Consider the following 16,647-nt stretch of genomic DNA (forward strand, 5'->3'; position numbering starts at 1 on the left):
TAGACAACTCTTGTCCAGTTGAGAGGAAGTAAAAACAAAACCACCATGTCCATTACAAGGTAATGAAAATATGACGTTTGAGAAAGCAATGGGTCACTGTACTGTTTCAAAGAGCTTGGCATGGTGAGCCTCACCCTCAAGAAGAAATGCCTGAGCCTACAACTCTTAGCTTAAGGAGGCTCTTGTGCTCTTCTTGGATAGGCCCTTGGAGTAGGCATGGCCAGCTGGAAGAGGCAAAGCCAAGGTGGTACAGATAACGTTAGGTGCCATGTGGCTATAAGGATATCCTGCTTCCAAGGGATAAAAGGCATCTTGAAAAATCTGTCTGGCGGTAGGGATGGCTGTTTGAGATCATACACTGCATGCACCTTGTGCAGAGCAGCTGGCTTTCCACTTAAAGGAAAAGAAAATCATCATCAGGGCCTTAGTGATGGGGGGTAGAGCTCTCCCTGACAGCAGGAAGTTTAACCTAAATAAAAACATTTCCAGGCAGAATCACAGGTTCCACTGGGTATCAGTTCAACTTCTAATAATTCAAGCTTCCAGCCAAGTAATTTTTAAGCACTAATAAACTTTAATAAGAACACCTTAGTTTTAGAAATACCTAATATAGTTTAACCGTTCCCCTGACCTTCCCCTTCCTCCCTAGGGCTGACTTTCCCAGAGGTTTCAAGATAGGTCCTTATCACACCAGAACACTGTGCAAGAGAGAAATGTGGGCTGACATCCTTCACGTGTCCATTTCACAAACAGGTTTTTTTTACCTCAGACTAACTTCTGTAACACCAAACCCAGCAAAACTTTCCAGATTCTGATACTTTCTTTGAAAAAAAGTTTTAAATATTTCTAAAATGAATGGACTTTAAATGTAAACTACAGTTTGCAGGTGTGACTTTGATGCCCTCTCCTCACCTTAACATACAGAAATTGTGTGTGATGGCATCTACTTGCAGGCCCAACGACTGGGAGGTGGAGGCAGAAGCAGAGGCTCAAGGTCATCCGCTCCTACACAGCAAGCTCAAAGCCAGCCTGAGCTACACAAGACCATGTCTCAGAAACAAAGTAAAACAAAATAACAAAACATACAGAACGAATTCAAAGCAGGTTAAACTAACACAGAGTTTTTTGTTTTGTTTTTGAGATTGAGTTTAGGGTCACAAATATATTTCTATTATATCTGGAGGTTTAGAAAGGCCACAATAATTAAATATTTATCAAATAATTAAAGCTCTAGTTTCAAGAAACATGGAATATATACATCTATATGAAAAACTTAATGCCCCAGTCAATGGCAAAATAAAGCACCATTCTGCACCACATGTAAAACTGTTCATGTGAATTCCCATACCTTTCTTTTGAAGAAACTTTTTAAAAAAAACTTTACGCATTTAAGTTCCTAGAATACCAGAAGACTGATACGATTTGATGGTGCTATTTAGAATACGCCGAAGATGATTCTGAACTGTCTTGAAAACCACAAAGGAAACCAAGAGTCCCACATTAATACTTCGGATAACCCCATCAAACAGGAAATACAGACGGGAAATTCGGAGTCTGACAAGGCAGAAGTGCCTTCAGCGGGACTGCGTCTAGATTCAGTCTCTTGACCTTGCCTGGCTCATCTTCTCAAGAACCCTTCCTTTCCCACGAGGCACACACAAAAAAAGGATGCACAGCCTTGGGAGAAAAAACCCTTCCATCGTGGCTTCTAAACTTCTGGGGGGGGGGGGGTGGCTAGCCTCAGTGTCCACATCTGTCAAAGCGGAGTCCCAGTCCGGGTCCCCGCGCTAAGTGAAAGCCATCATTCCGGGGAGAAGTCGCCAACACCACGGCTTCGGCTCCCCTCCCGGCAAAGGCCGGTTCGGCTCACAGTCAACAGGAAGCTTCTGGGGCAGGGACAGGATCCCAGCTTCGGAAAGCGGCCAGATGAGAACGTTTTTGGACCGCGACCAGGGTGTCAAGCACCGCCCCGCTGGCTCACGCGGTGTGTGTGTGTAGGGGGGGGGGGGGGAACTGAGATTTTTTTTTACTATCAGTGACAAAAGGCTTGCGCACACACAAGGCTGCGAGCCGAATCGACAAGTCAAACTCTCTTTAAAGAACTCCCCCCCCCCCACCGAACCCCGGCCACCCCCCTCCAACAAAGCCCCACACTCCCCCGTCCCCCCCCATCGGGCGCTCCGGAGAGCCGGGGGCCGAGCTCCGATCGCTTCGCCCCGTCGCGGTTAGCTGGCGGGCGGGTGGGACAAGGGCGGCCGCAGGCCTGGGCCGCTCGCTTTCTCCTCACGCCCCCTCCGGAGCCCGCCGGGGAGCCCCCGCCGCCATGTTGGGCCGGCAGGCGTGACACACGCGCACACACACACACACACGCGCACACACACACACACACACACACGCACACACGCGCGCACGCACACACAGGGCCCGGCCTCCCAGCCGCCCGCGGACCCCGCACGGAGATCCGGCGCCGGAAGGCGCTGGAAGCCGGCGGCAGCAGGGCGCGAGTTCCGGTGAGCGAGCGAGCGAGCGAGCGGGCGGGCGCAGGTAGCCGCAGCCGCTCCCGCCCCGCGCGCTGCTGCTGCTGCTGCTTCCCCCCCCCCTTCCCACCTCCCTCCCCCGTCGGGAACGGAGGGGCGGGGCCGGAGGAGGAGAAGGAGGAGGAGAGGGAGGAGGAGAGAGGGAGACCGCGGGGTGCGGGCGCCCGGGATTTCCCTCCTCCACAAGTAACGCGTCCCGGGGGCCGGCTGTGCCGTCGTCGCTGCCTCCTCCTCCTCCTCCTCCTCCTCCTCCTCCTCCTCCACCCGGCGCCCCGGCGGCGGCGGCGGCGGCGGCGTGCGAGCCGGAGGTGGAGAAGAAGAAGGGAGAGGGCCCCCGCGGGCGTCCGCCGGCCTCGGCCGGCCACCTTCTTCTTCTTTCCCCCACCGCGCAGCGACCCGTGCCCGAGCGCGGCCGGACGGCAGGTAAAGTTGGCGGCGGGGCCTCGCGACGGAGGCTGCTGAACCTCTCCCCCCACCCCGGCCCGCCGGGCAGCGCTAGGCCCCGGCGGTGGCCCCGGCGGTGGCCGTGGCAGCGGCGGCGTCCGTCCTCCCGCTTCCCCGGATCCTCCAGGCGCCGCGGTTCCTGCCGCCGCCGTCCTCCGTCTCCCGGGTCGGGAGTGTCGGGAAGTTGAGGAGAAACTTCTCCCCTCCCCCGGTCGGTCGGTCGGTCGGTCGGTCCGTCCGTCCGTCCGGGCGTGTCTCCTAGGCGCGCTACCTGCTTGCCCCCCTAGCCCCGGTCCCCGCCCCGTCCAGTCCTTTCCGATCCCGCGAGGGACCCGCTGCTGCTGCTGCTGCTGCTGCACCCTGCGTCCTAAAGGGCGTAGTAGGGGCGAGCGGGAGGCAGGGGAGTGGCCCCCTTCTCGTCCTAGCGGGCTGAGAGGTCTGGCTTGCCTGAAGCCCCGCAGCGACTGTCCGTCCGGACACGGAGCGAGGACTGGGGAGGACGTGAGGGGCGAGTGGGTGAGCCGCTGGCTAGTAGGCATGGTTTGATTGAAAACCGCGACGTGTTTTTTTTTTTTTATAAAGTTTTTCCTTTGTTTGGGGTGGAGGGTGTTGGGAAATGTTGTGTTCAGCGGCCACTTTGAAGGTACCATGCCACTCTTGGCCACTCAACTCCTGTTGGGTTCGGCTCTCTATCCTGGGTTAATGAAGATTTTGTTTGAGAGTGTGTTTTTCTTCTTGATAATTGCTTCCAGCTTTGGCTTTATTGGACCTGGGGAAGAGTTGTTTTAAGAAAGTGGGAATGTCGTTTCTGGTACAGGGGACTGCTGTAGTGAATGGGGCGGGCGCAGCGTGGTTTTGATGTGGTTATTATTATTTTTTTTTAACATAAGTGATTGAAACAGTCATGGAATGATTAATGGCAGTTATCAAAGTAAATAAACGAAAAGTCTGCAGTACAGCAACTTTGCAGCTCGGTCGTTTATTGTGTGTGTGTGCCTCATAGCTGCGCTTTCACATAGGTGATTTCACAAGACACTGTGGTCTAGTATATTCGTGCATTATCGTATACAATTACCGTACCAGAAGTGTCTTGACAATTGAAAGTGCATTTAAATATCCTGTTAAGTTTCTAAATTTAAAATGTTACTAAGTGAGCGTATGTGACTTATGAATTTAATGTGAAATACATGTCAAATGTATTAACAAGCACAGTGGTTGTGGACAGGAAACATTTTGCGTGGACAGATAAGGGAATGTTAAAACCCAAAGTTCTGGTATGCATCACATGTGAGAGAACAAACTGTAGAAAAGTTGTTCACCAGGAATATTTTTTTTCTTCTTCTTGCCATGTCAACATTCAGCTATATCTTATTTTTTGAATATCAGCAAAATCTCATTGAGGGATTTAGAGACTGGTTGACATTTCAGAGGGTCCTCAATTTGAAAAAGCAAAAACGATTGCCTTTGATCAAAACCTAAATACAAGACAGTTTGTATCCATGTCTCCAGGATAAAAAAAAAAAAATAGAAGGGCTCTTAAAATATGTACTTTGCCATAACCACAGTAATGCTATCATAGCTTTAATTTTGCAGCTAGTTTTTGCTGACTTCACACACCACAAAATTGACTCCTTTCTGTTCAACTGAAAGTGAAATTACAGCCCTGACCTGTCTTCCTGAGAGAGGTATAGAATTTGTCTTATGGTCAAAGGATAATATTAATATATAGTCACAAATTTGTTTTTAGTTGAGGAAATTCTCCAAAAAAAGTCACTGTCTATGCAAACAAAATTCTACTTCATTGTGCTTAAAAGTAAAAGGATACACTGAAAGAAGATTAGTGATCCAGTACAAGTGAAGTATTACTAATCCTTGTTTATTTGTAGTTCAAATTTGCATAGTTCTAGCCGTAAATAGCTTATTACTGTGGGTAATTTTTCTTTAAAAATAGTTAACTCCTATTGCTATTATTTAGGAAAGAGGCCTAAGCAGATTTTTTTTTTTTTAAAGAGCATTTGCTAGGCTCTGATGTCTAGAAATGTAAACTTAAGTGATAAAAACTATTATTTAAAAAGAACTACAAGGAAGTGATTTGCATAAAAACAAAGATTGGGAGGGAGGGAGGGAGGGAGGGAGGGAGGGAGGGAGGGAGGGAGGGAGGCAGGCAGCTGATAAGGGCCCCCACTTCTGAAACAGTAGGAAAGTTCTTTTAACCTTGGGGTCATGGAGGTGTTGGTCTTAATGTAATTCATCAAGTCTTACATTTGTGTGTTTCTCTGTACCTGGGTTTTATATTTTGCATGAAAATAGTTTCAAGAAGCCTGAGTGTAATGCAGTATAGATGGTGTTTGGATTAAATTACTAATTTAAGTTTTGGGATAGCCTGCTTCTTGTCACATCCTTTAATCTTTCCCCTTTTTGTTAAACAATGTAATCATTGGTGACTGACTTTAGAACACTCCCTGGGCTCTCCTTTGCTAACAGGTTTAGATTTCCTGCATCGCAACTGTCATATACTAGCTTGTGTATAACCGCCTTGAAAATACCACACACTTCCAAATGTACAATAATGAGAGAATTCTGAACAAAAAAAACCTTATTTCTCATAGAAATAGAACTATTCCGGGGTTTTGTTATGTTATTTTAATACTTTGAAAGAAGGCATTGTGCTTTACGAATTTTAAATGTGAGTAGTAAATAGTAAGTAATCAAAATGTTTATTGAATGAATGGATGTTCCTTTAATCAAGTACCTACTTTTGAGAAAACCAGGTACCATGACATAATTGATATAGCAAGTCTTGACTCAGTTTTGTCCCCCTAGAGCAGTAATGCTTTAACTAAAAAATTTCAGTGTTAGTTTTGATATTCTCATGAGATTCTTATTGTGTAGTAATTTTTTCTTTCCAGAGACTTTATGAGGTGGGTAGAGTCTGAAGTAATAACACACTTTGGCTGCAGAGGAAAGCTGTGACGGTGGTGTGTTTCAGGAAGGCACAGTAGTTGCGTGGTGCTGCTTGGTTTATTCTGTGTAGTGGTTTGCTGTTTTAGCTGTTGATTTTGTTGCTTTACATTGTTGTAATGGAGCGCTGAAGAAGAGACTGCATCTGTGCCAAGTTCTTATGTCACAGGAACTGTGCCATGTTGTAAAGGTGATGTTTGTTACTCTGGCCTTGTGTGAATATTTACAGGAAGTTTTCGTAAGATCTTCCATTGTTCAGAGGGCTGCATGGCTAGGTCACCTTTGTTTCACATTTAAACTGGTTTATAACATAAATACAACTCCTCCAGCAAGATCCAACTGCTTCTCTTTAAAGGAACTGCTTTGTTCCTATTAAAGTATCTTGCTGTCTTAACCAATACCGTGTACAGCCATTTGTGTATGGCTACCGTAGGGTATATATTTTCTTTTCTCAGCTGCTCCAGTGCCACAATTAGCTGCGTATTGCTCAGCTGCAGCTGCTGGGTGATTATGAGCCATCCAACTCCTGTCTAAACTCAGAGGCAGATTTAGCCGAAGGAGCTATAGTGATAGTCGAGAGAGAAAGGGAAGAGCCAGTGCTCCTGCCAGTGTGGTCTGAGCAAGTCTGTGCCGAGGGGTCCTCGGCTGCTGCAGCACTACCATTGTCTTGGAACCAGCTAACTTGGTGGCAGCGTATCTTTATCTGAGTTGAGCTTTACCCTTAAGACTGAGAAGCATACTCCAAGAAAAACGGAGAGTCCTGTGATTACAAAGTATAGCATGATATACTGAAGGCCTGAATTACAAGCCCCAATGCCTCGTCTCCTTGCCTAGCAGTGCCCTTCCGTATCTCTTGTTGGGTTTCAAGAAGCATTTAACTAGAAGAAGTATTCCGTTCTGCTTTAACTACTGTTAGTATTTGGGGGAATGACTGGATTGCTGGTGTACCAGTGTACATTCTCCTTTCTAACAAAAAGTGGAAGGCCCTGGAGAGGAGTTAGTTCTAGAACTAGCTACCCATAGCTTATCCCCTGCTGCCTGAATTTTGAAAGTAGAAATCCAAAATTCTTTTTTCTTACTGTTGGTATTTGAGAACATAAGCCTCAACAAGCACAAGTACTAGCCATGCGTGAGAGTCTGTATTCCCACCTACTGGGGAGGAGGCGGAGATGGGAGGATTGGGAATTCAAGGCCAGCCTAGACCATTTAGTAATATCTTATCTCAAAAGTAAAAGAAGAAAGCAACATACAAATACAGTATCAGCTATGTATGGAGAACTTCAGACTGGAAGATGCCATGGGCAAATTTTGTTGCCTCTGAAATGATAATCGCAGTGTTTTATACTGCTTTTTTATGGCTATCTACTGAGATAGCAGGGACAATTCCTTTTACTAGTCCTGGCAATACCAGGTGGTTCAGGGGTTGGCCAATTTGAGGTGGGGATTAGACAGAGTTGCGTAAACCTAAGGAAGGAAGAGATATAGAAGACTGAACATAATCAAGTATACATTATCATTAGGTCACTTAACAAGAGACTGGTAAGACATTCTCTTCCTTTGTGTTCCACAGAGCTCATATGACAAAGCATATTTCTCTTAAAATTGTAATTTCTTTCTGTGGCTGTTGTAGTTGACATAGTGTTCCTGTGGCAAGGGGATGTTTTATAGTAATCCACATAAAGAATTTTTTAAAAAGCTTTTGCATTTATGTATTTATTTATTTATTTAGGGGTGTGTGTGTGTGTGTGTGTGTGTGTGTGTGTGTGTGTGTGTGTGTGTAGCTTGTATATTCTTTCCTTCCATCATGTGGGTTCTGGGATTGAACTCACTGTTATCCGATCAGCCATTTCACCAACCTAAGAAAAAATCTTCAAATTGTATCAAAGATGTAGTTTGGGTGTAACCATATAACTATGGGCTTTTTAAATCCATAACAAACATCTTTATGTGTTTCTTTACCAAAATTAATAAAATTAGCTTAGTGCTTTTTTTTATAGATTAAAGTTAAATAATGTCAGTTTTTTTGCTCTCAAAGTTTTGTTTACATTTTATAAAATAATTTTAAACAATCTTGCAGGTGAGAACTTTGAAGGTTTTCTTTCTAAACTAAAAACTCTTTATAGTTGAAGTTAAACTTGTCTTTAGGAAAGATTATTTCAAAGAAATACTTTTTACAGTTCTGATGTTTTGATCGTGAGCCTAGCCTTTAATGACAGAACCATCTCTCCAGCCCTACGTTTTTGTTTTGTTTTGTTTTGTTTTTTTACTGTTTTAATGAATATAGGAAATCTTAACTTATAAAAAGAATCCTGGGGACTGGAGAGATGGCTCAGCAGTTAAGAGCACTGGCTGCTCTTCCAGAAGACCCGGGTTCAATTCCCAGCACTCACATGGCAGCTCACAACTGTCTGTAATTCCAGTTCCAGGGAATCTGACACCTTCATACCAATACACATAAAATAAAGTTAAATTATTAAAAAAAATTTAAAAAAGAATCCTGATTTTTATCTGAAATACGTTTGGTAATTTATCATTCTAAAACTGACAGTATTATAATTTAGGTTCGTTTCTCCGTAGGATGAAAGGAAAGAAATGTACTCATTTACTATATGATGTGTGTAAATGAATGCATAGTTCTTGGGACACATTGTGTTGGGTTTTTTTTTTTTTTGGTTGGGGGGTGGGGGACAGGAAGTCCAGGAAGGAAAGTGCTGACCACTGAAACGTCAAGATTGTCTGGTTTTCAGCCTGTGTGTCTAACAATGTATGTATAGCGTCTTAGGTTGTTTCAACAGTCTGTCTCTCTCTCTCTCTTTGTCTGTTAAATAATTTACAGTTTCTTAGCATTCAAGAGCAGTTGGAGTGAGGTAGACTTGATGGCTTACATATATAAGTTAATACTTAGAATTGTTCTGAGGCAGATTTATTGAAGTCTAACCTTTGTTCATGTGATTAGTTTTTTACAGATAAGGATACCTTAAAGTAATGGCAGTCAGGCATATGGAAAGGAGCAGAGAAGGAAATGAATGAGGAAAGAACAAAAAATCACGAACTTGTGTAAAGACATGCTTTATTTTAAATTAGTGCACAGGATTCCACTTATGACAGTGACCAGTTCCATAGCTTTGTCAATTTAGTAAACTTCTTTGGTAAGAGGTTGTTGAGCCAGATGGTTTCTAATAACATTTTAGTATTGTATAATGTGTAAAATGTTACTTTTGCTACTGTTGAAATTTTTGCGATTTCGATAAATTTTTATGAAAATGTTATAGTCTGAAATTTATAATAAAATTAGGTGTCAAATACATAGAAATGGTAAAAAATAAAAAAAATAAAAAAATATGACCCATGGACTTTGCAGTGAATTTTCTCAAGCAAATACAATGTTATTCCATAAAACTATTCCATTAAATGAAAAAAAAACCATGATAATTTTGATTATAAAAATGCTGTAGCCTGACTTCTGCTTCCTAGGGATTCACGGTTGGTGGAATTAGCTATGATTATGTGGCTGTTGTAAATTTTATAAATTGGTAGCTATTTTTAGTGTGATATTACAATACTTTTGGATTTTGATGATTGTAGTGGTTTGAATAGGAATGGCCTCCATAGACGCTTGTGTTTGAATGCTTGGTCCCTAAGGAGTGGCACTATTTGGAGGTGTGGCCTTGCTGGACTAGGTGTGTCTTTGTTGGAGAAAGTATGTCACTGGGGGTGGGCTTTGAGGTCTCAGATGCTCAAGCCTGGCCAGTGTGTCAAGTCTTTTCCTGCTGTCAGAGGATCCAGGTGTAGAACTCTCAGCTTCTCCAGTAACCATGTCTGCCTGCACACCCACCGCCCATAATGATAATATAATGGATTAAACTACTGATCCTGTAAGCCATCCCCAATGAAATGGTTTCCTTTATAGAAGTTGCTATGGTCGTGGTGTCTCCACAGCAATAGAAATTCCAACCAAGACAGTGGTGTTTAGTGTGTGATACTTCTGAAACTTTTTGGTTTGCTTGTTTTTTTAGTTTTTTGAGACCGGGTTTACCTGGAGCTCACTCTGTAGACCAGGCTGGCCTTATACTCAGAAATCCACCTGCCTCTGTCTCCCAGATGCTGGGATTAAAGGCATGTACCAACACTACTCAGCAGAAATTGATTTCTTAACTGTTCTTTGAAGCAGTTAGCTGTGATATCAGTTATCAGATAACCATGGCTATTTGGATGAGGACATTGCCACACTGTAACAGGAAAATAGCTATTGTCATTAAAATTCAGATTTAATTTTTAAAAATTTTGGTTATTATGTTTATGTGAATTCATGATGGGAAGAAACATGCCTGGCACGGCATGTATCTGGAGGTTAGAGGACACAGTAGGTTCTCTCTCTTCCCACCTTTACTGGGTTTCGGGGATTGAATTTGGGTTACTAGGTTTACATGGTAAGCATCTTTACCCAATGACCCATCATCCTACTGGCCCCAATTTAGGGTTCTTTCTATTGACGAAGTATAAACTCCTTGAAAAGGGTATTTATTTTTCCTTGAACAAATAATTAATATTTGGAACACAACAAGAATGGGTATTAGAAGTCTTCACTTTTGAAGGTTTGCAGAATAGATTTCCTAGGGGAAAACCTAAAATTGCAAGTAGGTTGTGTTCCTAGTTTATTAGTTTTTTGAAATTGGAATATTTCCCTGGAATGTCTTTTTTCCTGTAATGTAACCTATCTGGTTAGATTTCTTTGTAGCCCATTAAAATTATCCTGTAAAACTCTAAGAAGCAGGTGTAACAGTGTTTTGGTAGTAGAGTGCTTTTTATTTTCATTTTTTTTTGTTTTTTAAATATGTACTTTTTGAATTAATAAAATGTTTTTCTACAAATATTCTTAAGTATGAGGTAGATAACCTATTGTCTATTCTGTCACCCCCTTGGTACCTTTGCAGCCCCTACTCTTGTTAAGAATCACTGAGACTCCTAGTGAACCCTGAGTAAAGAATTATCCATAGTCTCTCTCACCTGCTTGGTAAGCTTTTTGATACCTACTATTCTACTTTCGATGCCTCCTACTCTAACCCTACAGGACAGAGTGAAGCTTCAAAAATAAGAAGACAGGGGCTTGGGAAAATGATGACTGATGTGATGTTGAGTTTATAACTTTCCTCTTTTATTCTGTCCTTTTCTATTTTCTATCTATTCCTTGGGCATTAAGTAATGAAAAAATGCCTGTCCTGTGACAGGTTTGTTGGGATACTAATATTTAACATGGATTATCATATTTAATATGAATTTTAATGTTTCCAAATATGCAGAAAAATCATGGACATACATATTCATTACAGCTGGAGCAACTGATGATGTTTGACTTACTAGAGATGCATACTCATGATTTAGCAGAACTAGGATTTGAATCTAGACCTTTATTCCTTGGGAATGAGAAACAGTGGTAGGAAAGGAGGGTCCTATCCTTTTCTATCTACTTTAAATTTATCTGTTTGAATTGGGAGAAAAGAAAAATTTTCACTTAGACTTTTTCTGTTTTTGTTTGTTTGTATTCATGGCTTTACAGTGTAACCAGATTGGCCTTAAACTAGCTCTGTAGCCTAAGCTGGCCTCAGACTCTTAGTCTTCTTGCCTTTGCTTTCTGCTTCCTAGTGGTGGAATTAGAGACATCTGTCACCATCCTTGACTTTTTAAGGGAAGAAGCTTCTTGCATCAGATGCTGTTGTTTGTGGGTTTATCATGGAAAATGATACAAGGATTCTTTATAAACGTCCAGCTCAGATTAACAGAGATACTTTTTATCATGTTTTCCCAACATTTTTTTTCCTCTCTAAATTTAATTCATTGAAAGAACAAAGAAGCATGCAAAAAATGATTTATTTACTCGTAGCCCTTCTGTAGGTTTAGGCCCATATATTCTATATATAATCTGTTTATAGTCAAGCTCCCATCATGTAATTGTGTATACAGAAAATACTTGTGTATGTGCTCATAGGGCTTGTATGCAAATTGAGTTTCTGACTCATATTGCTAATATGCAGTATTGCTTTGATGGCCGAATTGTATTATTTATTCTTAGATGAGTTAATAGAAACAAATCGGACAGGGGCCTCATCCTCTCCACGTTTTAGATCATGCTGTATAAGGAGGTGTTTTCGAGGTTACCAGTTTTTGGATGGCGATCTCCTATTGTTAGATATTTACCAAGTGGTCAAGCTACATTTGGAGGAAACAGTAGTTCTTCCATATTGGTTCTTTTTTTTTTTTTTTTTTTTTTTTTGACAGGGGTGGTTTTTCAAGACAGGGTTTCTCTGTGTAACAGTCCTGGCTGTCCTGGAACTTGCTTTGTAGACCAGGCTGGCCTTGAACTCACTGAGATCTGCCTGCCTCTGTTTCCCAAGTGCTAGGGTTAAAGGCGTGCACCACCACCAGCTGGCCCACTGGTTCATCATTTTAATTCTTACTGTCTTCCATATGGTTTGTTTCTGTAAATCATACTGCTATACAAATTCTTCACTATCTATGGAAAAAAGTTCCCATCTAAAGATCTAAATGGAATTTTTGTTTGCTACTTTGGCCACATATTAAATCCTCGACCGTTTCCTTCACTACTTTAGAAGTCTTTTTTGGCTTCCTTTCATGCCTTGAGTTGTAGCTGAGATTATACCGTTTGTTCTCCCTCATAGGCTAGAACATCATTTTCTAGTGGGAACACCAGCTAGACTTTCTAACATTATTATGCCACAGAGAATAAATGCAGTACAGGTCCTTTATAAATAACTTCGGCAGTTTATCACTGTCCATGCTTAGTAAGTTTTCATATGAAGAGTGACAAGTTTTACTCTGTTGTTGTGCCAGCTCTAGACTAAAATGTAAGCTGCCTGGGGTAGGAAGTTTTATTTTAGCTCCTAAAGTTTTCATGAATCCAAAGCAGTGACACTTACGGAGTGTTCTTTGAATGTAGGATATGCAGCCGGCAGTGTCTGCTTATCACAGACCCATCAACAAATACCTCACTAAACTCGTACAACAGCCACAGATTTTTTTTTTAAATATTTGACTTTTTGGCATGGCAGACCTGATGTAAATTAGTGTAGCAGACTTTTTCTTTGGGCTGCCAGCTCATAAATAATGACATGAAGACATTATTAATTATGAAAGCTTGGGCTTAATAAATTAGGCTTTTTTAAAATTTTATGTATATGAGTGCTCTATTGGCTTTAATGCCAGAAGAGGCATCCGATCTCACTATAGATGGTTGTGAGCCACCATGTGGGTGCTGGGAATTGAACCCAGGTCCTCTGGAAGAGCAGCCAGTGCTCTTAACCTCTGAGCCATCTCTCCAGCCTCCTAGGCTTGTCCTAACTAGTTGTTATAACTTAAATTAACCCACATTTTTAAATCTTCATTCTTTTACATGACTAGATTACCTTACTCTGTACTGCCCATCCTGTTTTGTCCATGTCTGGCTGGCGTTCTGCCTCTCTTCTTCCTGAGACTTTTCTCCAGGAGTCCCACCTAACCTCTTCCTGCCTAGCTATAAGCCATTCAACTCTTTATTAAACCAGTCACAGTAACACATCTTCACACAGTGTAAAGGAATATTCTGAAACAAATTAGTGTCATTGTTTATTTTTCTCCTAAGTAAATTCAAATAAGCATTTAACTTGACTGATGTTTGAATTGGCAGGAAGATGTAAACTTTAAGAGAAGTACTTAATTATCCTTAAGCACAGTTACTCATTTTCAGTGAGAGCATTCTGTTTTATGTCTAGTGACCATGCTTCTTAAAAACTATAGCATACATCAGGTCCTATTATATTACATTAATGTAAACAAGTCATATGGGTTTACCAGATGGTTTTTAAGGAGAGTTGGGAAAAATAATGTCAGGCCCCTAGCTACTCATAACAACTTTACACATAGGAAGAGAAAATGAAATTTTAGTGGACAATAGTTTTATCTTTGCCATAGAATGGCTTGGTAATTAAACAAGTTGGATATTGTCAGGTCCCAAAGAAACCTGGGATAGCTCTCAGTACCTGTGGCTCCTCCCAGCCCTTCTCACTGCACCACCCACTCTAAACTTCTCTTTCCCAAGGGCTGGCCTTCTCCTTCCCTTTCCCTTGCTTCAGATTCCTGTATAACGCAGCCATTTGGCTCTGTACCCTCGTGGTCTCCTGGCTCACTCCTGGCCACGTGGTCCATGGCTCCCTCTTGTTCTACTTGCCACCTTCCTTCTCTTCCTCTCTCGCTCCCCTTCCCCACCTCCTCTCATGACCCGGTTCAGTTTCAGTCTGCTGGCTATACTCAGTCTGGACCCTTCAAGATGCCTCTGGCTATTCTCTCCCTCAGATCTACAATAAACTTCCTCAGCCATACCTTGGAGCAGTCATGTCCTCATTTTTTCAGCCTGATATCTGTATAGTATTTGTGGCTTTCTGCTTAGAAACTTCTAAAGCTTTATGTGACAATTTTGATAATCAAAATGTTTGCATTTTTAATCAGATTTAAAATGTTGACTTATGTGCATACAGTTAACATAAATTTCAAATTTTATTTTATTTCTTGAAGAGAGAGAGAGAGAGAGAGAGTGTGTGTGTGTGTGTGTGTGTGTGTGTGTACATGCATCCAGGTAAAAACCTGCTAAGCTATGTGCATGGTAACCAGAGGACAGCTTTCAGGAGTTAGTTCTTTCCTTGTACCACATAGACATGGATCCCAGGGAATCAAACAAACTTAGTCATCAGGTTTGGTGCCAAGTGCCTTTCCTTGCTAAGCCATCTCTTCAGGCTTGTTATGCTAATTTTCAGATTCACTCCCTAGCACTGCAAAAAATTAATTAAAACAACAGCATTTAGATTTTCCTTTACATAAATGCTTATTAGAGGGAAAATTGATAATCATGTATCACACTTAAAACATATTTGGAGCTAGGGGTTTAACTTGATGGTTACAGTGTGTGTGTATCACATGAGGCACCAGGTTCAATCTCCAGCGTCAAACAAAACGTTTAACTTACTTATAACAGTATTTTCCATCAAAATAACCATATATACAAAATATCCTAGTTAGCTTTAACTGTTAACCTGACAGCATAGGATCACTCAAAAAGAGAGGCTCCCTCCGGTGAGGTATTAATCAGATCTTATTGGCTTGTAGCCAGGTATGTTAGGTATTGTCTTGATTGTTGGTTGATGTGAGAGGGCCTAGTCCACTATGGCAGATGGTCCTGGGTTATTGAAGAAAACTAGCTAAGCTTGAGCCAGGCAGGAAGCAGTGTTCCTTAATGGTTTCTGCTTCAGGTTCTTGTTTGAGTTCCGGCCCTCACTCCTCACAGTGATGGACATTGACCTGTGAGCTAAAATAAGCCCCTTTATCCCTTAAGCAATTTGGTCAGAGTGTTTATCACAGCAACAGAACTAGAGTAGAACTAGAGCACAAAATAATTATTTCTGGTTATGTTCTATAAAATTACTATTAACATTAAGTTAACAGCCACTGAACATTTGCTTCTTAGGAGAAACCCACAGTTAGGTTCAATAGAGCTTTTGTAAATACCACGTAACTCTTTTGTGTGTGCTTCGTTTAAAAACACCTTAATATACATTATTGATTTGGTAACATTGAACTCAAAAAATAACACTTTAATTCATGCCTAAATGCAGCTTTTGTAACACTTGTGTTTTCTCTGTTAGACACAGCCTAGACTTCTTACATTTGTATATTTTTATTTACTTTTGAACTTTTTAGACAGGGTCTTTCACAGCTCAGTGATTGACTAGACTGGCCAGCAAGTTCTAAGGATCTTCCTATCTCTTCTTCCATGTTGTATATCATTTTCCTCTGAGATTAAAGCCTTCCGTTTTGGAGGGAATCTTAAGGTATAGGATGTAAAAAGGAAAGTGAAACAGCAGGATGCTCTAAGGGGAGGTGAAACACTCCCTCCTGCAGGGAAGCTCCTTAGATAGGAAGTAAACTCAAAGTAGCTTCTGGAAGTCCCTGAAACTGACCAGATTCTCCAAGAGTACTTAAGCAGTAAAGTCTCAAGACAAGCCAAGACACCCAAAAGACTATCTGCCAGCTGTACTGTCTTGAAGAGACTCAGACCAACCTAGCTGCCTGAAAGAAACATTGACCAACATAGCTGTTCATAAGGGGCTCAGACCAGTGGACTACCACGAAAGGACACTGTATCTGTTGAGCTGCCTGCAGGGTTGTGCAATGTGCTCCAGGTTTCCAGCTTTCTAGCTGGCATGGACGGACTTTTGGTGATGTAGCTGTCTTTAAGTCATTTCTGGTCTTATGAATAAGCCCTAACCCATATTCCTATAAGTAACCCCAGGAAAACTAAGTTGGACTTTGGTAGTATCTGGACTTGGTTTGTCATTGGCTCCCTATCTGGGGTGAGTAGACATTTATTCTCATCTTCCCAGGAACAGTGTCACACAGTACCCCCTAGCACTGAGATTGCAAGCGTGTTCTGCCACCCTGGTTTTTTACATGGATGCTGGAGATCAGAACTCAGGTCTTTATGCTTGGGTAGCAAGGACTTTACTCAGTTATTTGAGTTATTTCCATAGTATCTTACTGCACTTATGCATACTTCAGCATGAACCCTCAACACCAGGGCATTCAAACCACAAAATCAATAAAATGTACAAAAGTGAAAAAAAAAAGCACTAAAGACCACATAAAGGACATTCAAGAAAGC

General features: G+C 41.9%; 1 protein-coding gene across 3 annotated transcripts in view; it reads left to right on the top strand.

Moving 5' to 3' along the window:
• The first annotated feature begins 2,406 nt into the window (after positions 1–2,406).
• Positions 2,407–16,647, top strand: part of Yes1 (YES proto-oncogene 1, Src family tyrosine kinase) — a 68,257-nt gene continuing 54,016 nt past the window's right edge. The window contains exon 1 of one of the 3 annotated variants that reach the window (XM_059277918.1): positions 2,407–2,510. The gene's annotated coding sequence lies outside the window, so the exon portion shown is untranslated. Of the gene's footprint in view, positions 2,511–2,820; positions 2,961–3,369; positions 3,494–16,647 lie in introns of those variants that run through there. The other 2 variants (XM_059277916.1, XM_059277917.1) reach the window with 2 other exon arrangements.

The sequence above is a fragment of the Peromyscus eremicus genome, chromosome 13, assembly GCF_949786415.1.
Source record: "Peromyscus eremicus chromosome 13, PerEre_H2_v1, whole genome shotgun sequence".
In the NCBI taxonomy this organism is placed as follows: domain Eukaryota; kingdom Metazoa; phylum Chordata; class Mammalia; order Rodentia; family Cricetidae; genus Peromyscus; species Peromyscus eremicus.